Source organism: Streptopelia decaocto (assembly GCF_964273445.1).
Source record: "Streptopelia decaocto genome assembly, chromosome: 1".
Classification (NCBI taxonomy): domain Eukaryota; kingdom Metazoa; phylum Chordata; class Aves; order Columbiformes; family Columbidae; genus Streptopelia; species Streptopelia decaocto.
In genome coordinates, this window is record NC_138663.1 from 51,198,407 (window position 1) to 51,224,342 (window position 25,936).

Sequence of the window (25,936 nt, forward strand, 5' to 3'; positions counted from 1 at the left end):
TAATCCTGAATCACTCAAATTTCATCCATTCTCTTCATCAAACTCATGATCAATTTGGGAGAAGGAAAGACAAGATGGGAAGGGACCATGAGATTGTTACCCAGAATTACAACTCAAGGAAGCCGGTTGCTGTCTCCCCGTGTTTCTCCCATGGAGTCACTGGATTCCCATTCTGAAACACCTCCCGTGCCATGATGGCATCTCTCTTTAAAAGCAGTCTAACACACCTCTTGTTGTTCTCACCCTTCTTTTAGGATTCCCCATGCTGGAGCCCAAAACAAGAGAAATTAGGTAAAAGCGAATGACTGCCTCAAGCAACCCATGTTCTACAAACTAACAGCTACCCATTGATGACAACTCCCTTCATGTCCCTTTTTCAGGTCCTCAGGCATGGCCCGTTTTCTGCTAAGAAATGGAAGTTCTAATCCATACTGATGGCTGCAATCATAGATGCTATTCATAAAACAGAGGAATTCATAATTGGACATAGATATATTCCCTCATCTGTCACAGTTGTTTATTCAAGTGTCATTTAACCAGAAATGTAAGTGTGCTTCCTCTCGGAAAAGCAAATGTGCAAATGACTGTTTGGTTCTAGTTTTATAGTCTCTCTACTCTCCAACTGTTAGCTCCACAAAATCAACCCGGGATCTACAAATCAAGCTGCTCCCCTTTCAAGCTTATACTGCCATGACTTAGGAGCAAAAGTTTGGTGAGCTAATTCCAACTGCAATGACATTTTATATAATGTCAGGAAGAGAGGCACAGGAGTACATCTACTGTGCCCAAAACAGTAACACTCAAAATTAATGTACAGGACAACCATCTTGAGCCAAACATTAAAAACAAGAGTACGGCTTTGAAACAGCAAGCAGATTCATTAGAAATTTAAAGGCAAAGCAGAATATTAAATAGCCACATAAACAAGGTGATGTGGTGCTATGCTTTAAATTTGCAGGCAGAATTTGGCAGCTGGAACTTCATTAGCAATTCTATAGGTGATGTATGGACCAGTTCAGACTCCCATGACTACCTGTTTTGCAGGGCTAGCAGTACTAAAACTGACATAATAGCTAGAATCATAAAGACAGAGAACACCACTCTTCAACACCCTCAATTAAGTGATGTGGTTTATTTTTTAAGCAGCCACTTAGCCCTTTTGGAAGCGTGGTTACCGTCAGATGACAGAAATCATCTTTTGAACTTCAATATCCTCTGCCAAGTGGATATTATCATGCAAACTCACATCTTCTTGTTTTGCCATTAACACTGTCCAATCTGTCAACTTCTTTCTAAGAGTAAAAGAGATCTTGTCTTACAGAAAAATAACTTAAATGCATCTTTAGGGGATTTATTTTTAATCCAAGCAACTAAAATATTCACCAATATTCTAGTTCTGATTTCTACAGAAAGGTACAATACCTTAATAGCATTCAGAAGAAAAAGTCCAGCTGATGAGGTTTCTGAGACATCTTTGGCTCATGGGATAAAGTGGTAAGTACATATAAAAATTCAAGCATTCCAAGACAAATATTCCTGTAAATAATTCGTTTTATATGAATGATGCTTTATTGGTTGATTTTTTAAGAGTCATCTAGCCAAACAAAGATAATCTAATAGCAGATAATTACAGCAGCAGCAGGAATCTAACATTCAGTAACATTTTTCTATTACAAGTAATGCTTTTATGCACAAAAACATTCAATACTATAATGGCATGAACTGGCTTTCAGCACTGTAATTTTGAGAATTACAGTTTCAGAGCCTCAAGTATTTTACTGCTGTAAGATTTCAGATTTGTTCTGCTCTAAGTAGCCAAAGCTTTTAACATTTCTCCAGTTCTACATCAAATTAGAAGACATTTCCCCCCTCCTTTAGCTTTTTTTCTTGGCTTCTGTGTTCTCTCATTTCCATCTAAGAATGTAATATTACTAAACCATACTGAAAAAAAAACAAAAACACATAGTAATTAATAGAATAACTTCCCCGCACTGAAGAAACAAAATTTCAATACAAATCCATTAAGTTGTCCAAATACATGATGGTTCTTGTCAGAAACATCAACTCCATCCAGTGAATGATTAGGATTTTTTTATAAATATTTTTTTTTTCTTTTTACAAATGACTTACTTTTAAAAGGAAGTTTCCACCTCCCTTTTTTAGCTTTGATTACCCCACTGAGTGAAGTTAGTTGGTCTGCAAGAAAAGCCACACACATACATGCAGCCACAGACACACATATTTCTTTCACTGAGCACAATCTCCCAATTTAGCCATTCTGTATAAGCCCTTAGGTTCTGATAGCTCTCAGGAAGCTAAAGCTGGCTTTTAAGATGGGCAAAATAAAGTGGGGGAAGATGCCTTTATGACATTTTCCTCCCTCGTGAAACCATTCGGAAATAACTATCTATATACTTCCTTTCAGTCAAGAAAATGATGCTACACTTCACAGCTTTCTTGGGCACCGTTAGAAACACAGGAGGAAGTGGCTGCAGGAGTCACAGACAAGCTTGGAAGGAAAAGAAATTATGTGTTGGAAAACCTTTTCCTGATAAATTACACAGTGACTTCCTCAGCCCAAGAGGTTGCAAATAAATCTGAATAAAAATGCAGGTATGTAACTGCCTTTGATCTTCACTGCTGTTATCACTTGGCAGAGAGTTACCAGGTACAGTAACTTTTTTAACATTTATAGAAAAAAAATCTTAATTTTAGAAAGACCACAGTTTAAGAAGAGTGAGGGCCTGACTACCTACTAAATGTTGGACAGATTTTTTACTTTCCACTACTACAGAGGGATTTTTTTTCCCCACATTTTCCTTAATAGCAAAAAAGCAAAAACACTTTAGTATACTAAAGTGTTTTTAGTATAACTAAAATGAATAGTAATTTTAAAAAATTTCTTTCTGTTTTCTTCTTACCCTACTTTGTGCCAGTGGTGGGTTTATGGACAACTGAAGGTGGAGTAAGGGTTGGTTGGTTTTTAACAGATGCTATAATAATCTAGAGATTAACGAATTTACAGGAAACCATGTTTTTTCCTTGTTGATAGTTGGAGTGAGTGATAGAGGTGCTGCCCTCTCTCACCAAGTCTTGATTTATGATGCAGCATTGGCTCTTAGGAACTAAACCACTCTATTAAGCAAGTGATCAAAATTTCAAATAACCTACCCTTTTGGATGATGTCAACATTTAATAGTCTGGCTAAGAACTTCTTCTTGCCAAGTTCTGAAGTCTAGCTCCTAAATGCAGATCAGAAAACTTTTAAATCTGACTGTGAGCTGTTGTAAATATGTACCGCTCTATTTTTCTCCAATTACATCAACAGGTCTATCATTAAGGACATTGTTGTTTTATGTTTTTTTAACATACATATGAACTTCTCACTCTCCAATATCCCTCTCTAGGCACCACAAACCCATTAAATATATTTGTGCAAAACCCAGCATAATTTAGGGGTGGGAAGTAAAGAAACATGGAATTGTTTCTTTCACACTACTGTCCCATTATGCCCAGGAGGGCCAAGAGTCCTAAGCAAGCACAGTCACCTACTGTTCTGCATGAACAAAAGTTAGAACTAGCAAATTAGGTTAAACTAAATTAAATTGGTTTTTAATTTAGAATGTCTTTGTTCACTTTGTTATACCCTTGTGGGGATGTTCTCAGTACTGCTGATGGGTATTTGGCCACCAAGTTTCTCACCTACAGCACTGTACAGCAGCGTTTTCAAAATTAATTAATGTTAGTACAGCACTTCAAAAGTGCAAAATACTATGTAAATACTAAAAGCATTCACTTAATAAGAGTAGTTCAGCTAAATCCCCATTCACCATACGGAATGTAAGCATTTTATACTTTTAAAGTTCACAGAATGTCTATAAAAAGCCTGACTAGCAGTTAATAGGCACTGAATAGCACAGTAAAAGCACGGACAGCCTCAACTTGTCATTTCTGTAATCGATTTTGAATGAAGTCAGCTCAAGAGCAGTCATCTCACAGGAACAGGAATCCCACGTGAAATCACAGTTCCCAACAAAAGGGCAAGGAGCCTGAGTGCCTTTTCTGCTGCTGTGACCCAAAAAAGCCATAGAGGGCAATGAGATTGCTTTAACTACTGTGAACTTTGAACCAGGTTGTAAAGGTCAACAATTATTAGCTGAGTAACAAAAACAGCTAGCGTCTTCATTACCACAAAAATTCATTGCAATTGAAAAGGTATGTACAAAACGGTGTTCCTTTAATGGCTCAATATCTTCCCATTCTTCCCTACCCCCAGTCTCTGTATAACATGACATCGTTTTATTTTTATACTGTGTTGTAAAAATTTCTGCATTCTGAAGTGTGAAAGGCCACCTGGAAAAAGCACACATGGTATTGCACTTACCCTCCTATACACAGTCTACATAACCATTGCCAATGTGAGAAACAGATTCCTGCATCCATAATCAAATCACGAAGAGAATTAAGCTTATCAGCCTTGCATTAAACAGTACAATTAGAGAATAATATCACCTTTGGACAGCACTGCCAATTCTTTAACAGAAGAAATGGTTCTAGGCAAAAGGACCAAAGCTGGATATAATAACAGAAACTGTCCCATCTTCTGTTAATGGCCCTCCACCAGGCCATGCTTCCCAACAGAAAGAAGTTAAAAATCAATACTCCGCTCTGCACTATCTACACAAGTTGTTTGTTTTTGTTCTGTGGTGGATGGTTGGTTGGTTTGGCTGTTTTTTAGCCCTGTAGCAGGATAGTTTATTCCATTCTGATGTTAAATAGTGTTCATCTAAACTTACATAGTCTACTAAAACCAGGTGAACTTACTTAAGAATAGATATCTGAATGTAACTACTTCACTGGAGCAACAAGGGGAGGATTCATACTAACACCTGTGTAGCAAAAAAGGCCTGAAATTTTTTATTTTGTTCTGTATATGAATACAGAAGATAGAGGCATTATCTTGGCCATAATATTTCCTGCAGAGAGATCAGTAAATACACTGGCAGTCTGCACAGAAACATCCCTAAATTTAAAAACCTCTAAGAGCTGTGTAATAATGAGCTTCATTGAACAAGATACTCTGAGGTCACACTAAAGAGTTCGCATTTTCAAATCAGCTTTTAAAAAAAACCCAAAAACATACCTTTTATATGCATCCATAAGATCAGTAGGAAATCAGCGCAATCCTCTCCGTTACAACTTCCAGACTACACAAATAGACCTTTTTACACTCTGCAGAAGTTGATACATTTCAGAGTTCAAATGTCTGGTAGTACTACAGCAGTGCCAAAGTTTGATGCAACATGCACAAAAAAGGGTTCCTGGCATTCACATTTCACTTAAATCTCTACTTCCAGATGCTTGGCTTCAACAGCAACATTAAAAGAGTTGTGACTTCATTTCAGAACATCATTTCTGTTCTTTAGACTTTCAGCACTAGTGAGTTTTATACTCATAAGAGGCAACAGCGGTCAGTCAGATGTTGGTTTAGGGGCCCATACCTAAAAAGACATCTGAATACATGCTGGAGTCCTGCCATCACTACTCAGACAGGCCATGCACACTGCTACCTCTTCCAAATATCAGTGCTATAAATGCACCTGATTTCTACAGCCCAAATAAGTCCGCTGCTTCTGATGGGTCCCATTTTATTGGCATCTCCAAGTCTCCAGGGTCTTCTCACATTTATATCCAAATCACAGTCTGTGAAAAGGAACACTGTTAACCATAGCCAGGACAGAGGGCCAAAAATGGCAAATAACCACACTGAAAATAGCCAGATTAATTTTCAAAGTAAAACTTCCCTTAAAAAAAAAAAAAAAGTATCAATAAAGTAGACTGCTAATCTAAGCAATTTGAGAATACAGAGTGATTACTGTATTCTAGTGGCAATTAGACTACTCCTAGAGTACTAGAGCTAGAATACTCCCCACAATACTACAGTACTTGCCTGCTTTCAACTGTCACTCTACAGGCATACAGGTAAAAAAAAAAAGTTAAATACTTGAAAAATTGAAGATATTTGAACACAAAAAGCTAGCTGTTCACTGATAGGGTTTTTCTTATATGCTATTAGGCTAAAAATAAGTTTGCTTTACAATGTAATTTGAAAAAAATAATATTTTAAAATCTCTATGGAGCTCCTGGATTTTAATACACATATTGTATTTTACTTATTGTTTATTGAGTAATGCTACAATTCTGACAGTAGCAATAGTTTAGTGCATCTGCCTCAGGCTTTTTGCAAGGCCTGACCCAAAAAGACAAGTCAAGAAGCTTCAGACCCTATCCTTAGTCAATGCTTACTTCACCCTTAGTCTCCTTTCAAAAATATTGACAACAGGCATGGAAAAAAGCAGTGAGCAACCAGAGGGGATAAATAAAACCCCTATGAGTTACAGACAAAAAGAACAACGTGGGCAATACTTTACCATACAACAGCAGGGTAGTCCTTCTTTCCTCTGTAAGTTTTAAGTCTTTCAGGATTCTTGAAAGCAAGAATGAAATCCCAAGACCAAACCCATAATAATTATAATAACAACAACAACAACAATATATGAAAATTTACCGTTACGCTTTTGAATATCTAATCACAATGATGTGCCTAAGGGCAGACTTGCTCACTTTGAGTCAGATTTTATTAATTAAGATTCTGTGATGAATGGTAGAACTACTTAATTTGTTGCCGGTTCACTGCTTAAATGTATGCTGTACATTTTGTTAGAGAGATGGGTAATACATTTGTCTCTTAACATCAGCTGATTGCTGCAGCTCCGAGTCACTCTGAACCATCTGGAAAAGCAGGAAATGATACCTCTGTGTCCCAAAGCCCAACAGAACCCTCACAAGTTGGAGGAGCTTTTGAAGCTGCCCTTGCTAAACACGTTACCTCTGTGGACAAATGAAACACAGCCCAGAGGATCGGTACCCATCAGCACCATTTGCCACGCTCACCTCAAGCAAAGGGGATGAAGCTCTGGCCTTGGTGGTGTCACAGAACTCAGATTACCAGAATTTTAACACCTACTGAAATAATTGAAATACATAGAGGAATTCTTTAGGGATTTAACTTAAAAAAAACTTCTTGACCCATAATTCCTTATCTGTAGAAAAGGAATAAATAAAAAAAAAATATTTACCTTGCTGAAAGCCTGAAGATTACAGAGACTGTAAGGAGCTCAAATACTACAGAGAGGTGGGTTACTGTTAATGGAGAACTCAGTTTCAAGCACAAGTATAATAAAGGCAGAACAAGTACTAACTTGCTTGACAAATGAAAATAATTATAAATAGTCCTACCTCCTCCCTTTTTCCTTTATATATTTTCTTTGGAAGACATTAGTCTGGTGGAATGGAGAGGGATTACATCACTAGTGGAAAGTATATGAGTAATATCACTAAGACATTATACATTTTTCTCCAGCTGAAAAGAAAAATAGCAGTTCAGTGTTTGGGCCTCCACTGGAGCTCTGAGCTGAAGGCACTCATCATCATAGAGTATCCCATTTGGGAATATTCTTTCTTCTGTTGTGGGTAGAGGGGAATAAAATTCTACTTATTACCTAAGTAAACATAATAGTCCTGGAAGAAAAATATTAGGTGTTAATATTTTCATTGAACCTTTCAGGGCAGAAAAAAAAATGAAAAGATACGTAAAAGAGCTTTTAAGATTTAAGTGGAAGTGCGTATCTGGATCTTGCTTCCCTGATGGAAATGGGATTTTGACAATGAATTAGCTTCCAAAAGATCTGGATTTATCTGAATAGCCTAGAAGTATGAAAAGTGAAAGATCAGCAATGAATCAGTTAGCTTTGCAAACAATCACATTTCATGTCAAGTTCTCCTTTCATAGACTCCTTGTGTCCTTGTAGCACATGAAGTAGGTTATAGGCTTTAAAATACCATATATAATGCAAGAGTTGCTGCTCTGTGCTTATGATTACGACCAATACAATGACAAAATAGCAGTCAGTGTGTTACCTTTGAATTTCTCTAAACTCTGGTTTACTTGATAGAAGTCTGAAAGTGGTGGCTACTAAGCGAATATGTCCAGTACCTGCCTGCATGTACAAAAGCTCTAAAACCATGTGTGTACAGAATAATTGTTCAGTCACACGTATACAGCTTATCTGTAAATACTGGGCTGTACATTACTTAGAATACTGAAATGTCACCTTTATTGTTAGAAAAACAAATCTTGCTTGCCTCTTTCCACGTCAACTGGAATGTTCATGTTTCATCACTTGAAATAACTTGAAGTCTGCAATTATCAAGCCACTAACACATTTATGGCAGCCCAAGTGAGATGGCACACGAAATCTTTTCAGGCATGAAACGAGATGCCTGCATTTTTCTTGACGTTTAAAGACTGTCTGTAAAAAGCAGCAGGTGGAGGAATGCAAAGGCTTTCTAGTCCTCAAACCTAAACGTACTGAAAGTAACACAGAGTGCATGCAGATAACCTATCCTAATGATCTGTGTTTGTAAGCAAAAGCTATCAATACTAGATCACTTAATTTCTCACAATTTTTTGAGCTAATCAGCTTGAATCATGTCTGTAACTCTTCTGACAATTCCTGCTTTGTTTTCTTAAACTTTCTCTGAAGTTTATTCCCTACCTCTCTATTCAGACTAAGAAACAAGTTGCAGCTCAGTCCTTTCTGAATAAGCAGCAAAGACATCTCTGTGCAATTCCTTCCTAGATTAACTCTAAAGGACTTTTACCCAAATGATTTTATACAAAAGCAAATGTGTCCAGTTCTTAGAAGCCTGACATAAAAGTCTAACACATCATTCCATGGCAGCAGCATCCAGGGAAAAAGGCATCTATTCACACAACAAACACGCACTTATGCACGGGTTCACAACACAACCCATGCAGAGAGTTGTGAGGCTGTTCTGCCAAAGGCAAATTAGACACCATGAAAGGGAATGCCTATTTTACAAAGCCGGTACTGAGAATCTGTTTCATATAACACATTTTCCAAAGCATAACAGGGCTCCTCTGTCCCTCCCACATTTCTGGACTATCCACCAGCAGATCAGTGAAAGGTCACAGAGATCTGTGAATCGGCTGTGTTTGATAGGCAGCGGAAGCAAGGCTGCGTAGCCAGCGTATGAAACGTTTGGACCACAGCAGGAAAGCATGCAGCGAGGGCCAAAAGAGTAAGCTTACGCTGAGCACATAAGACATAACAGGTCTGTAAAAGTAATGACTTCCAGCCTTCAAGAAATACCCTGTGGCATTCCAAATCAATATAGCAGCAGCTCTTTTCCTGCCCTGACCTGTAAGATGTCATCCTTTAACAAATGACCCAGAGGACTATATGCACTTTTTTTTCTATTTCATTATGAGAATGTAGAATCACTTCTTGGCCAGAAAGACAGGATGATTTAGGTGTGAATGAGCATACCCTATTGAGAACTTTCAGCAGAAACAAAAGCATGAAGCAAATTTTACAGCGAGAATAAGTGAACAACTGCAGACAAAGGCTTTGCAGAAAGCACGCCTGTCCTGGAGGCTTTTAACAGCTGAACAAATGAAGCGCTGTGCCCCCTCCTGACACACACACACACACACTTCCCCAACTCCAGATAAGTCACTACTTACTTGAAGCCACATGTGCCCAATTATCTTGCTGCAGCAAGGACTACCCAGGCAATTGGAAAGACCTCCATGGCCACCCTTCCTTGCTACCATGAAGTTACAAAAGGTGAGAGAGGGAAAAGAGCAAGAACCATGAACCAAGTCTTAAATAAAGGAAGAAAAGTGAGAAAAAAACAATTTGTTTGTAATTATGATGAAGGAAGAACAAAAACTAAAGTCGCTTTCAGGTCTTAAGCAGCATGAAAGTACCTGACAATTCACGTGTTGCAGCTCAGCAAGACCCACAGGGATTCTCGACCCTACTGTTAAGCTCCCACCACAATGGGGACGAAAACCTCTCACCACTCTCCTCTAGCTTACCTCTTGGGTCTTCTGAAGGCACACTGGAAAGCATCGATGCTTATACCTAATATTCACATCTTCCATGCACATGTACCTAACTGAGCTACCCGATAAAGCACCAGCTCTCCCAACAAGGTGAGCCCCATGCCTGACTGCCCTCACTGGATTAAGAGTGTGGTCTGTCTTCTCTGAGAGCTGAGGAAAAGCATTATATTCCAGAAAACAAAAAAAAAAAAAAAAAAAAAACCAAACAAACAAAACAAAAACAAAAACAAAAACAAATACAAAAACAAACAAAAAAAAAAACAAAAAAAAAAAAAAGAAGGAAGGAATTTAGTTTGCACTAATCTATGTCTTTGTCTGTTTAGACAAATCTCTTCACAAACAAGGCCTTTCTCCCCTATGTGATCACACTAGAAGCTACACAACGAAGTCTGGTCTCAACTTGAACCCCCCACAATTCCAGAACAAGTGACAGAAGACGCAGCACCTCTCTGCTTTCTTAATTAGTGAGAAGGTTGGATGTTTTCACCTGGAACATGGTACCTCACTTGGGAGGAGGCAAGAAAGGGTGACAAGGACCAGCTTCAAGCTTTAAGAAACTAGTTCTTGCGTAAAAGAACAGCTGTGTACCTCTGCCCATCTTACTGCTGAAGTAGCAACAAGATGAAAAGCAGCAGCACCCATCATCAATTGAAGCAGTCTGCTATGAATTGCTTACTTTGTTACCCCCAACACTCTAAATAAATGGTATTACCTAAGCATTTTCCAAAGGAACAGTCTCTACAAAAAATTAAGCAATGAAGCCAAAAGATAAGGTCTTCAGCTTCTCAGCAGCCTTCTGACATCAAAATTTATTATCAAGTTATTAATAGAACCAGACCCTCCCCTATTCAAAGCTATTTTTCACCCCACACTCTTTAGGGAGGAATCCATCATGATATTTAGTATACAATCATTTTTCTTCTGCTTTTGAAGTAGTTTTCTAAATAAAAGCAAGCTTTGAGTGATCCACACACTTGTATCCCCAAACATACCCATGTAATTAGTGCAAAAATGCACTTGAATACTGGAACACAAGGATATACACTCAAGTACACCAGCGCATGGTCTTATTGCAGCTCGTCTTCCTTTCACCCACGTTATTTTTTTTCTTACTTTGAAAAGTTTATAACCTAAATAACATCAGTTTAGAAAACAAAGCACATAACACATTGTGGTGCATACACTTGACCCTCTCTCCCCCCCCTGCCCAAAGCCAAACCAGCATCAGTTTGGTCCAGGCTCCAGAGGAGGTAAAGGCCTGAGCCATAGCCAGGTTAAAAACTCCTTCTAGGAAACCCACAAGGAAGCAGAATGGCACACTGAACACCAACAAGATGTGGGTGCAAGGAGTCTCATGCAGACCTGTCCCACTGTCTGCAATTTGACTACAAGTCAACCACTTTATTCTATAAATACAACAGCCTGGGTGAGCCTACTTTGAGCTCTCTCTGCTAAATAAGTGAGTTGTATGGCAATGGTTTTATTACTCACAGGTCAGTGAACGAGCCCAATTTAAGTTTAATATTAATCATTTAGCTTAAGTAAATGCACAATAAATGTAATTAATCATTTAGAAGTGTAAGGTCGTGTGATTTTTAATATACTCTTTGCTTCATGTTACTTAGTAAGCTGGATTTGCTAAAATCTTAAACTGTAAAGCTCTGCTCATATTTACCAAAGGCAACTACAAGCTTACACAGAACACTTGCAAGATAAGGTCCAGTTTGCACTTTGCTGGGAAGAACGGAACTGACTGGGGAAAAAATGACTATACAAGGCTAATACGGAGACATTTTGCACTTCACTGAGAAGAAAAGGATTTATTCAAACAAAACAGCACCTACAAGGCTATGGACCATAAACAATATCTACAGCTAAACAAAACAAAGGCACATATGAGATCAGTGAAAAAGATCCAATGAGAAGCAAGAAGACCCTAAAGTGAAATATTGCAGTTGGACTGAATCATGGTATGAATGGTCCGTAAAGATATAGAAGTCCATGGCTTTCTATGCTCAGGTTGGACCTCTGCGCAGGTACCCAGCTTGAGCCAGCTCTCCTGCTATTCTACCCCATTAAACTTTTTTTCTTCTGATAATTTTGTTTCCTGAAAGTCTGCTCTGCATATGGTTCAGGCCTCACCTGAAAGTTTGCCTCTGGAGTTCTACAATATAGACTCAGGAGCGAGCAGTTATTAGGGAGGGAACACCTGGAAGTTTGCTGTTGCAAATGAGTACAGGCCTCCCCTGAAAATTTGCCTTTGGAACTCTAAGACACAGATTCCAGAGCGAACGGTTATCAGGGAGAACGAAGAATCCTCAAAGTTTGCACCACAAAGGGTCTCAGGTTCCTGGAGAGAAGTTAAGCAGCGTTCAGCTTGGCATATTTCCCCCATGTAGTAAATAACAGAGTGAACCTGCCACCGAACTCTGTTAAGTCACACTTCTTTTTGAGAAATCTAAACATTCTTCTGCAGTAAGCACAACCTTAAATTACTCCCCTATGACTCGCACGCATCATGCTTTAAAATACCCATGACCTGCTCCAAAATAATCCAGACTTCTAAATATTGAACCAGTAAGGTGCTTGCATAGGGCAACATTTAGTCTATGCACATATACAAATCCTGCAATAGCAGAGCTCTTGCCCATGATCTCTGAAGTACCAGTGTCAGATGTCATGGCAGTTTTGGGGGGTTTTTTGAAACAAAAAAGTTACATTACATCAGAATAGACTGAAGACAGAATTTTGACGGGTTTGAATTTAATGCAACAGTGGCAGCACCCTGAAATGTTTTTCACAAAGATAAACCCAGCTTTGCTTTTCTACACACCAGCTACAGAACTTATTACATCTATGTTTGTCACTAACCAAAAAGCTTTTCTGCTTATAAACTGCAACTCAGCTAAAACAAGCAAACAGTCTACCTAGCTCTTGCGTTCAAGAGAATCAGAAACAAGTGTGAAAGGGGGCTATGAACCCAAAATAAAAAAATAACAATTTTGTTAACTGTTGAAAGGAATGAAAATCAGAGAAGGTAAACTGGAAGCCAAATGGATGATACCATACAATAGAATTACTACATAAAAGAAATGCTGTAATAACACCAAATTAAAAAATAAACTATTTTACAGTTTCTAATATGCTGAATTATGGACAGTATATATGAAGAAGGAAGGTTTTTTATTAAGTATGAATTTATATGCTGTAAATTACCTCCAGGGTACAATTTCAGTTTTATTTCAAGCAACCAAATCTATATGCTTTACAAAAAAGGTAATTGAAAAAAAAAAAAAAAACCCTTAAGCCATGTAGATATATTTTCACTTTCTTTGCCAGTAGGCACCAAAATAAAGGGACACCAGTGCTACACGTTCACTGGAAAACATCCAGATGCATCATTCATTACCACACACCATCAACTTGAATTATGATTTTCTGCTTATCCTCTTTTATTGAAGGCTAAGATGTAGCATACTTAAAACTGAAATATAACTGGATGTTGAGGACCATGAGGTTGAATCTACATGGAGATATAAAGCATTTTGATGAGCATTACGGAGATGAAAAGAAGTACAGCCCTTACAAGTGAAATATTGCCTCTCTCTGCTGTCAGAACTCTTTGGGAAAGTTAAGAAAACAGTGAATAAGGAAGAAGCACTGAACGTAGGTTACATGTCCTACATCAGAGACTGGTTAAAAAAAAATAACAACAACAACAAAAAAAAAAAACTTGGTAACCACAGAGTGAGCAGTAAGGTCCTGTCATGGCCTGAAAGCTGTCCAACAGGTAGGAACCAAAGGAGCATTAATAAATGGTCAACCCTCAGCGCAGAAAGAAGTTAAGAGCAGCATGCCCTGGGGAGCTGTGCCAAGACTTACACTGTTCCATGTATTTATTAATGGCCTAGAGGAGATGGAAAAAAAAGCTGATGGTAGGATATTATGTAGGTTAATCAAGATGAAACAGCACTGTGAGAAGTTCCCAGGCAGCCTAGCAAAACTAAGTTGGATGTAAATCTTCCTGCATATTTAAATAAAGCACATACACCTTCATGAAGGACAAACTGACTGCACATTCCTAGCCTTACAGTTTGTCTCGCAAAAATCTGTTCACTGCCATGTCTGGAGCACGTAAGATGGTGAATCTTCTCATTTTAATTTGTATAAAGTGGGAGTAACCATTTATGTTCGTGAAAATTCTGATATAAAAATTCAACAAAAGGAGAATCAGATCTTCTCATAATTTCAAATGGAGCTAAATGCAATAAAGATTAAACTAGAAAAATAAATGTGTAATAGTGCTACTAAGTAAATCCAAGATTTACTTTCATCCTAACAGGTTCAACTTTGGTGATTTCTTCTAAAAAGAAAGTGAATTTGACTACCTTTCACTGGTTTTGACAAAAAGCTCCAGAGCTCAATGCTGACATATAAGGATGGAATTGAAAGAAAACAGTATTTTGACTTAAAACATGACAGCTAGAACAAACACATAAACCTTAAAAAAAGCTCAGAATAAATTCTTAACACACATTCCAAGGTCTTTAGAAAGATCCAGAAAGCACCTCTGCTAGTCCTCATATTAATAAACTCTTGAAAAACAGTAGAAGAACAAGCAAGTAACAGTGAAAATGACATTATAAAAATTGCTGGTTTTAATCCAACCATAAAAACTAAAGCCAACTTTGAAGAGTTGCAGAAAACCCTCATGATATTTTGCAATAATACAATGAATTACATGACAAAATTCAATATTGGTAAATCCTAATAAATTCTATAGATGTCTATATAGTCCAACAGAATGTATCCTGAGTATACTTACATAAAAAGTAATGAACATTGACCTAGCTATTGCCCATGAATAAAAAAAACTCAGGACTCATAAAACATTCTTAAACCTGAGTTTAAGAGATATTTTAATGTTCAAGTAGAACATACGGTTGTTGGGTTTTTTAAATCATCATGTCATGCTATATACTTATGGGTGCATCCAATTATTGTTTACTTATTTATTTAAAAGCCCGATGTCCATTTTTTGTTTCCCTTTCTTACAAAAGGAGGAGATAAGAAAATTAGAAACCATACAGACGGGAAAAAGATAAACATATTACATACAAGGAGCACCTAAACAGACTGAGACCCTTCAAATCGGAAGAAGGACCAGAAAAAAAGCCCCAGGACAGTGACTTGCAAACAATTGATGGTATGTAGGAAGTGACATACAAAGTGAGGTTTTTGCTTTACTGTTTCTAACACACGCTCTAATGGGTATTTCAGTGCAGATCCAAAATGCACATTTTTGGTACTAAGGTTCCAAGGAAGTACCACTGTGTTTTCCTCTGCCCTTATACACACCTCTACTCACCTGCTATTCACTCCTGGGTACATAATTGTAAGCTAGATGGATATGCAACTTGATACAGTATGACCATTCATACATTCTTATTAGGGAGAAAAAAAAAAGGTTATGATCAAAGAATGCTGGGAAAATTGTTAAAGAAATGAGAGCTTGGAGGTTAGAATTTGTACCCGCTAGCATTAAAAAACGATAAACTGCCACATACAATAGCATTTCTGGTTTTTAAGTGCTATAATATGAAAATCAGTGTCAACCTGGGAAATGTTTAAAAGTCAAATGTTGCTGATAATTATCACCACAGAACTTACTTTCCTTAACTTACAAGGCTTATTCATACTTTTAAACACAGTCATACAAAAGGCATCGCAAATGACAACTTGAAGACACGGGCACTGAGCAAAAGTTGCACATCTAGAAATTCAGTATTAAAAAAAAGCTTCTGTTACACTTTGAGTTTGAATTTGCCTTGCATCATGCACTCATTTATGCCAATAGCAGAAGTGTCATTAGAAAAGCCAATCGGGAAATTCTAAAATACTGCCAAATTAGAATGTAGTGGTTATACCTACTCTCCTATAGCCTGAATAGCTGCAGAGTAATTGAGCATTAAGACCTGATTTACTATGAGAAAAAAGGGATGGAAAATGCCCAATTATTTAATGACCTTTTCCAACCCCACTCCACTGGAGAAATACATAAATAAATAAAACATTCAGAATGCAGCAGGAATAATGAAACAATGCTCTTACACAAAACTAGTGGGGGAAGAGGGCTCTCTAAAAAAAGAAAAAGAGTTTTCATAGTAGAAGCAAGAATGTGGAGTAGGGGGAATTAACTCTTGGAGGATATTGACTCAAATAGTTTAGTTAAACAGTAAAACATTTGCAATATAGATAAGAACATCCACAGCTGCAATAAAATAAAATTATGAAGGCTATCAGTACTCGAGTTGCAGGTTGTTTTTTTTTTCTCAAACAACCTCTAACTAGTCTAATTTTATATTTAGCTCATAAAATCAGAGACTTTCACACTAGTCTTTACATAGTTCTGCTCATTTTCAGAGCCAAAATGTTTGAGTACATTTCCCACATAAGTGCAACATGATTTTTTTAAACTATTAAGCTAGCACTTACATCAAATGACATCCACATATTAGTTCTGAAATGAATGTTTTATAAAAATGTTCCATTACTAGAAAACAAAAGACATTTCAGACAGTCATGGGTTCTAAGCAAAGACGGGTTTAGCTCTGCTTTTTTCTTTAAGAGAGTAAAAATGAAGTTCTTTGGAAGCAAAGCAGCATTCAGGAAGATATCTGTAAATCAGAGAGTGATGAAGGGGTGAAAAGCTCCATGCTGGTTTAGGAAGAGGAAAGCAGCACTGTGATTAAAAACACCTGAAGAGCCCTTATGTGTCATGACATTTTTCTATATTAGAGTTTTTCCTCTTGTTCATTTAATAATAAGATATCTTATAACTATAGTCACAGACAAGGTACATGCCAAATACATCAGCCAAAGCACTATTATTTAAAAACAATCAGACAAAGTTTCCTGTTTAAGAGCAATTTGGGGCTGTGAAAGGATCACAGAAAGCTCAGCAGTAATCACTCACAGCAAAGATACTCAAAACAATATGCACAAACACATGAAATCCACGTTCCTACATTAAAAACCACAGATACATGCAATAAAAAACTTCTACTCCTATAATTTTTCTTCTATGTAGTAATTTTTCAGTCAGATGAACAATCAAGATGACTCTAGACCAGGAGATTTTTTTTTTCCATCCTCTTGGCAATCTACTTATTATAGTATCTCTCTAAATATTCAAACATACTAACAAACTTTTAACACAGTAATAATCACCCTTAGCCTGCTACATTCGAGGTTTCTATTTGCAATTTTTAGAAATATTCAGCAAGAAAGGAAATTTTCCATCTTGGTTATTAGGATCTTTTAGCACTGACTAATCAGTTGCAAACAATAAGGCCCACAGCTCCAAATTAAAAGGGTCTGTGCAGAGTCCTCTTTGCTCACAAGCTTCACTCAAAAAAGCATCACGGTCTTGCTAACAAAGTAAACTGTAATATTTTTCACGTTTTTGCAGACTGTATTTCCTTGACCAAGAAAACCTTACATGCCTGTAAATATACATATAAAACTCAGTTTGAGCTGGTACTGAGCATAAGCCTTCTGGAATTATTCATTTGGTGAAAACATAGGTCAATATTCAAGACAACAAAAACTAATTTTATATCTTTCCTAACGGATAAGTAGATTGTATTTTTAAAATGCTTCTGAAATTATAATGGACTAATAAGCAAACTTTAGCACACCATTCCTAACAATGACCATGAACAATAAAACGAAACAAACCTGAAGCATCTGCAGTCTCTGAGCAATATCATCACAGACCTTCCTCAAATTATTATGAAATCATGACACAATGAAAAAGCCTGAAACCTATAAACAGAAGTCTTAGTTCATATGCTTTCCAAGCCATCCCAACTATCTCAAAACATAAATGTAAACACTGTACTTATCTTACTGAGAAGAACTTGGGCAAGTCCATTTTCTGTCAAAGTATTTGACAATATATTTATGGGATAGCCTAGTGGACTGGTGCAACATAACAATGTTACAGTAATTATCCAGAAACCTAAAATTCTATTGGCAAGATTCATAGTTTCAACCAAGTCCTCTATGACAAAGAAAGAATAGAAACAGATCATTCAAGGGTAATTATACATTGTTTTTGGCTCTATTCATCCAGCTGCTGCAAAATATTCAAGTTATTCGGTGAAGCCTGGACAGCAAATGCCTATTAGTTCCTCTGTACTACTTTCAAGAGGAATGAAAAGGCAGGCCAGCAGACAAAAAGTCTTGAAGTATTTGAATCTCCAGCATAATAGTCTTTTATTTAGCACTCTCAGTGTTTTGAAACAACAGCTACATTTAAAAGAATTAAAACAGAATTTGACCATGGACAGGCAGGACACCAGCGTTCCCTTTATGAATGTGTTATCTAGCTAGTCAGAGAGCACATCAATGCTACAGTGTTTGAGCACTTGGTATCTTAACCTCATCGCTTAATAACTACATAATACATCTCATATGGTAAATGGTCAGAGTGCAGACGGGTAGGGCAACCGGGAAAATGCATTGCATCACTCTGTTTGGGACCACCAGTGCGGTCTTTGGACAAGATCCTGTTTTCAGGAGGACACGGCTGAAAACAGCTCTCTAATTAGCATCAGACAGGCACAAGCCTGAGCAGAAAGACAAGGGTCAACAGACTGAAGAGCGGGTCAAGCTACCAAAACTCTATGGGACAATACACAAGCTACAGGGCAGCAAAGCTTCTCATCTGTGTAGACAATAAGCTATGCTAAAATCTCCAAACGCTCCTCCTGCCTCTCACTCCTTTCCTCGTCCAAAGGGGTAGTAGAAACTTAAATGGTTCTGTTGTCAGTGTGACATGATCACTAATTAGCAGTTGCAATTTTCTGAATAAACACAAATAAACAGAGGCAAGTCCACCTCGCTTGCAGCCAAAAATGCTTATCTTCTATATAAGGGCCCAATTAGCCAAGCATTAAGAAAGCACAAACATTCCCTCACTAAATTCCACACTTCCAGTCATAAAGAGAGTACAAAATATACAGAAACACGTCTGGATGAAAATCAATTGTATCTATTCAGCTAGTCTGATTTCTTTTCTTACAAGGATTGATGCTTAAGGAAAAAAAAAAAAAAAAGAAGGCAGTAATTAGAGATCAGAAGGTTTGTTTCTCAAAACCAGAATTACTATTGATTGTTGCTCCAGAGTAAATGTTCCACATCCCTGAAGGGATTCTCCAGTGAGATTACACACTCTAAACTTTACATGTCTGCCTTTGAAAAATAAGCCACTTATCTGATCATTTTATGCATCAGCTTTAAGGGAGCCATGCCCAGAGTGCCTGTTTTCCTCCACTGGCTTTCAAGGGAACCCAGAACACTAGTTTAGATGTTAACATATATATTGGACCTCTGTTGTTGTTGGATTCCTTTTTCCGTTTCAAATTTAATCTAAGAGTGATGTAAACACACCACTGTCTATTTTTGCTGTTACAACCAGAGCACTGTAAAAACTTCACATCTTCCTTAAACTTTGAGGAGGTGTTTGTCCTTTTTCAAGTAGGTAGAGTTTCTCAATGAAAAAAAAAAAAAAGAGGAAAAAAAGGGTTGCTTTCATCAGAGAACTAAATTTACCTGCAGCTGCTTTGCCCAGAAACAAGCTGTGAGCAGCCAGCAAGACTGTCGCTTCTCATGGCTTCCTTGGCTTCAAGTCAGGCTACTCAAAGCCCAGTGGGCCAAACCTCAACATAATACATAGCACAGGTGGGAAACGGCAATGGGAAATGAGTGTATGCTGAGGAGATTCAGAGGACAAAAACCAGGCTTATATATTGGGAAGAGAATTGAGGCAGCAGGAGACCAAGGGGAGAGCTGCACGAGTGAAGGGCAGAGGAAAAAACTATCATCCGTGTGTTAACTGCAGAAAGAAAACACTTACCAGGGCTCAAATCTTGCTAATCAGTTAAGAAAGTTTGCTGAAATGCAATGACTAAATAGCAACCCACCATGTAATCGTTTTATTTAAGGATAGGCATACATTGCATTGCTAATCCTCTAAGCCACAAATTTATAAACAAATGGGAAAATGTGATGATTTTATGCTAAAAGGAACCAAAAGGATGTTTCTTTTAAAGTATTTCCACATTTTTGGAGGCTTGAGGCACTATTGCTCGGTATGTTTTTTCAATATATCCAAGTGACTAAATGAGGAGACTCCTGAAAATATGAGATCACTAGTTAAACAGGTGGTCACTGTTCCAAAGACAGTAGTAGAAGGATACATATGAACGGAACCAGAGCTCAGTGACCAACAGGAGTAGGCCAAAATGCCGAAATAATTTTAAAAATCCAAATTCACAAGGGAAGGCAGGAAATGGACTAAAACCTCAGGACAACAAGAGAAAGACTTGTTTTTAAGAGTCAAAATCTGAAGCCATCATTCAAGCAAAATGAACATCAAACAAATTTCAGACAAAGTCAATACAATACCTGACTAAATATTGTAGGCTTTAGACTACTTCAAAACCTTAATATTTAGGGCAACAGATGTTCCAGAATAATATAGGTCAGGAATAGCAGTTCAGCGTGTTAAAATAAATCAGTTCTTTCATATTAGACTGTTGTTTACAGATAGATGAATTGGAAAGGGAATAACCTTGCCAAACAGAGCAATGCCATAGGGCCTTTTCTCAAATAACACCTGTACATTAACTGTTTATTAACCGGCATATTTCATATATTATTTTAACAACTACAGTGAGTGCTCTAGAGAATTTAATATTTGAATGCAGAGCCATATTCCTATTAGTTCAAGTTAAGAATTTAAGAAATGCCTCATACTATGTCTGAGAGTGTTAACTAATACAGTGCATTGAGTCTTTCACAAAATTTTCTCCCCAAAAGGACAAAAAAAAAAACATTTTATGCTTCCAGTACCATATATGCCTAATACATGCCAGATGTATAATATGTTAAACATTTCTTCAGTCCTTATTTCAGCCATAGATAAGAATTAAGAAAAAAAAATAACAAAAACATAAATGTCACTAGCAGCTCAGATTTTGGAGCACATTCTTTTCTCTTGAAAATGAAGTTGTTGTTTTTTTAAAATGCAATTTGTTTTTAATAGCTTCTCCTTAAGCAGCAAGTTTGAACACAGTGGGTTGAAAACACAAGGTTTTCTGGTTGCTTATGTGCAACATTGTACTATTCTGCTGTAAAGAATGGAGGTGAATTTAAGGGAAAGCCCGTTTAAGTCCCTTTCTCAAGTCTAACATTACAGTCAAAACACAAATTATTTTGAAGCTTTCAGGGAGACTTATTTTTATGAATCTTTAGACTGGAAAGTTAAGCAAAGTTGAGGTGGGGAGAAAAGACAGAAAACAGAGGTGGCAATTAATTGTAACTTTATCTATGATAAGCAAGTAGCAAGTTGTGTTAAATATTCTAATCAAAGAAATGAAGGAGCAAATGTTTTAACAGCAGAATATCCATTCTGTGGTTTTACCAATTCATCAGCACCTTTCAAAACAGCAGTTTGGGATGTAACTGAAAAGGCAGACCATAGATTTTAAAATTACCTCCAGAAATAAGCCTAACAATATAAAGGAAAACTATTTTTCTTCGTTTTCTTCATATTAGCTTTTCCTGTTTTCTGTTACTTGACACAAGAAGTGACCATCTTCCTAATTACATGTAATTTAGAAACCTACAAACTTGCTCTATAGTTGTTGGGAAATTCAGTCACACTTCACCTCCATACTAAAACTTTTCAGTACGTTCCAATTCTGATCGGCAGTTCCATCTTCACAAGTTTTATGCATTTGGAGAAATTCAAACAAATGCATTATTTTATGCGGAGCTCAAGTTTCACTACACAGTACCTGCATTTCACATACCTAATAATTTCAAATTTCAACATTTCAGGAAAAAATGCATTTGTTGAATAAACATTTCTCAGATAACCTTCTCAAGACCTTAATGCAATTCACTTATTTGAGAGGGATTCATTTATGTCAGGTCTTTCTTCCAGCTAAGGGATTGCTCATCTAATAACACAAACAGAAAGCAAAAATATATAATTTTAAGTTACATACACAAACTTTTCTTTGCAACAGTTTGCAAAGGTACAGCTTGGACAAGAGTTCAGAATTTTGCTAAACCAGCTCTGACCACTTTGGTTTTCATACATGAAAATCACAGGCAGCGCCATATCCCAACTTCTCTAACAACAGCTTGATCCCGTAAGGCCATTCCTTGCTGACTTAGTGCAGAAAAGCTCTGAGGCACTAAGGAATAAGTGGCCAAAATTATTCCACACCTGTAGAGCTACATGATTCCTGCCTTTTTAAGGCATTGCAAAATATGGATTTATTCATCTCTTTTTCCTTCCCCCTTCCCAAACGAGACAGTTTAATCGTGACCTGGCACATCACAACCAGCTGGAATTTGATGCTATTCCCAGCACTGATCAATCAGGACCTCGAAGTTAGATGGATGCATTAGGGCCCAGTAGATTTTAAAGTACAGGCTTCAGTTCGTGTGGAGCTGGCAATGGTTTCATTCTCCCCTATTGTTCAGCGATCCACAGAGAGTTCTTACAGATGCTGAAAGTTATACTGCAGTGAAACCAAACCTTTAAAAGAGCAAAAACAGAATGTGATTGAATGAAGCTGCAAACCAGAGTGAAGACAGCCTTTAGCAAGGTTCTCTAAAAAGGAAAAACAGGCTTAGTATTTTGCAATGACATAAAACCCCTCCACAAGTTTGAGACTTTTCTTCCAAAAGACTTCTTGAATCTAGATAGAAGTCTGCTTTGCACAAGCAAGTTGAATACCAGAATACTGACTAGAGCACATCTTCACCCCTCAAACCTGCCAGTTTGCTCACTGCCAACATCAGAAGTTCATCAGATATAACTCTGGTTGCAAAATACAACAATCTGAATGACCATTTACTGCAAAGGTGACCTCTCTGAAAAACAGGAAGGCACATACTGTAATAGGTACCTACACTGTCCTCTACGAGGCTATTTCATTAGCATGTTGACATATTAAGTTAAGGGGGACAGGGATTCCTGAGGTGCTGTTTATAACCTTGATCATAATATTTGCTTGACTCTGCTTTTTAAACTATCCTTACAGTTTCTTCACCAGGGCACACACATTGCATGTTAGGTGCTTACAGATTTAACTCTGGAAGTCACCAGTGGAGTTCTGCGGCTGAATTTACAAGCACCATGCAATAATTACTCAATTCTTTTGAAGCAGATTGTGAATTTGGTTCCTATACTGCTGTTGTGATGAAGGGCCTGGGACAGATCGAGGCACAGGGAAGGCAGGTGCTGTGTAAGCATGAGAAAGCTTTGCCAATATGCCTCACTCCTGATCTATGATTACCCTTTGGTTCCAGCGCTGAGCCTCAGCAGAAGACAGGTTGCCAATGCTGTCACAATGTGTGATGTTTCTCTGATGAGGACAAATGTCCCTGAGGGAATAGGATGAATCCCATGAACTCTGTCTCACTTGTGAGTCACGCCAGAATGCATATGTAAGAATAAATAAATAATAATAATTTAAAAGGCAGCTGTGCAGTGTTAAAAACTGTAACAAGAATATTTCTTTTCCTTCTCCTCTGCACTGCTCCAGAAACCTGAGAGAAGCCAAAGTGGAGGGAGCAGAAAAGACTTGGCTCTTCTCACACTTTTTTTAAACTATTCAAACAGCTTCTAGCCAGTAAGTGCACAAGAACCTAAACCACACATCGCCAGAAGTCAGAAAAAATCTACACTTCAAAGAGAACACAAGCCATTAATTTAAAACAATAATAATAAAGCCCCCATACATCAGAGAAAGGATTGCAATCCAGTCCCAGAGACAGAGGTGGTTATGAATATTGAAAATGTGTTTCTCAGCTGATCACAAGGGGAACAAACAAGCACTCCAACAGCTGCCAGTATTTCATATCTGCTTCCCTAAGAAGAGATTAGTGTTCCACAGAAAATGTTGTCTCCCATTATTTTTGCCCACACCTGGGATAAATACATGTTACCTGCTTCCTTTTCAACCCTGATCCCACAAGACAGTTCTAACTGTCTTAAGTGTTTTGGTTACTCAACAGCTTCAGTTCAGTTTAAAGAGAAAATTAATACATGGGGCAAAACTCTTGTTGAGGCTCTTGAGAAAAAGAAATTTGTTTCACTTCGAGGAGGAATCTTTGAAACACAGAAATTTTACTTCAAGTCTCAGATGCCAAGGTGTCCCACTGCTCAGCATCCTCATGACCAGACAAAAGATTTCCCTTTCCTCCTGCTCTTTCTTGGGTCTCCCCAGGCAACTCAGTTTGAGTTCTCAGTTTAAGACAATAAAGAACAGAAATAACAACATTCTTCTTCAGCACCATGAATCTTCAAGGTGGTTATCACAACACCATCTACTCTGGCCTGGATGAGAACAGCTTCCAAAAGCAAGAGAGTTTGGGAATGACACTCATCCTTCCTCAAACTCCAGTCTTTCCTCCAACAGGCAGGACAGGACTGGCGCTGGCTATTACAATGGCAGAGCAGTGGGAAATGGCGACTCTACTAGTGCACATTTCAATGGGTATATTACTAAGAAAAAAAGGTTTTTCAGCTTCCTGGGAGATCTGTGCCTCAAAACTGGGAACAGGGATACAGAGCTGAAATACTGGGGGCCTGTAGGGCCATTCTGCTGGGCTCTGCTCCTACATCTGACAAGGTCTTTCCAGCCTCTATTAGGAGAATCACCTGCACCAGCAACATCTGAAGATCACTTCCATGGGTAGTTCCAGGAGGAACTCTCTCCCATTTTACTCAAACTCTGTCATTTTAGTGCAGTGAGAGAACTGATCATTTTCATCTTTCCCTTCTCTAAGTGAAGGCACAGCTTCAGCAAACTTGGGAAAACATTACTCTCTCCTTGCTCTCGTAACCAAGTGGCATACAAGACAGTGCTATATATAGCTTCAGTTATATGATGCTTTTTATACTTAGAATCATAATTTCTATGGATCAATTCAATAGATTAGAAAAATCAGTATGCATTTGGACATTAAAAAGTCCCTACAAAGTTTTTTAGTATGTTAGCATCAATTTTCCTTAGCTCACATTCTCCAGAATGCCACTTCTGACAGGAAAAAAAATGAGAACATTAGTTGTTCGTGACATCGCTGAGCAACTAAGATGTAGTAACTATCAAAACAGAATGATAAATGTCTCCAGTAGTACATCATGAGAGAGACACGTAATAAGACTACAGATGTTTTATTTCTGGAATATGGATTTTTTTTAATAAACTTTGGAGTTTGGTTTGTATTTTCCAAGCAAATTTTTACATTGTACATCACCTGAGCTAGGAAGATAAAGCAAGCACAAGACAGCAAGAAACATACGCAGTGATACTTTGAAAGCTGGCAATATTGTAGGTAACTTAGCACAGCTAAGAGACTATTTACGGCACAGAATTAACATGCATGTGAAGTCCCGCCAAAACATTGTCAAACTTGGAAGTGCTGAAGTGCCAGAGCTGGAGCAAAAAGCAAGAACAACCTATCAGTTGATTAGAAGTTAAAGCCATCACTGTATAAGCTACTCTAGAGAGAACACGGGGGCTCAAATTTAAGAACAGCTTGAAAAACACTTCCACTGCTGAAGAATAAAAAAAACCAACAATTAGAACTTGGAAACATTTAATACCCCTGTGCAATTGGCAGATGGCATGTCATCCATGGGGGAAAGTGAAAAAAAAAAAGTATTTAATTTGTATTAACATGTTTCTCTTAGTTAAGTTAAATTTTCCCTAGAGGTCTACAAAGGAAAAATAGCACACAACATTTAGTTAATGAAGAGCACTCAAAATTATGAGAGGCAAACAAGCTGGAGGTGAATCACACATTGAGTGCTCCTCTTGAAAATGTTTCCTCTAATCTCAGGAAAGTAGT

The 25,936-nt window shown here is 37.6% G+C and overlaps 1 protein-coding gene and 1 long non-coding RNA gene across 2 annotated transcripts in view; one reads left to right on the forward strand and one right to left on the reverse strand.

Annotated features, from left to right (window-relative positions):
* TMTC2 (transmembrane O-mannosyltransferase targeting cadherins 2) overlaps positions 1 to 25,936 on the reverse strand; it is a 256,438-nt gene that overhangs the window by 169,068 nt on the left and 61,434 nt on the right. The window lies entirely within an intron of this gene.
* On the forward strand, positions 425 to 6,959 carry LOC309444557. Its single transcript, XR_014185073.1, has 4 exons — positions 425 to 544; positions 1,410 to 1,494; positions 2,426 to 2,613; positions 6,759 to 6,959. It is a non-coding gene; the product is annotated as an uncharacterized lncRNA (long non-coding RNA).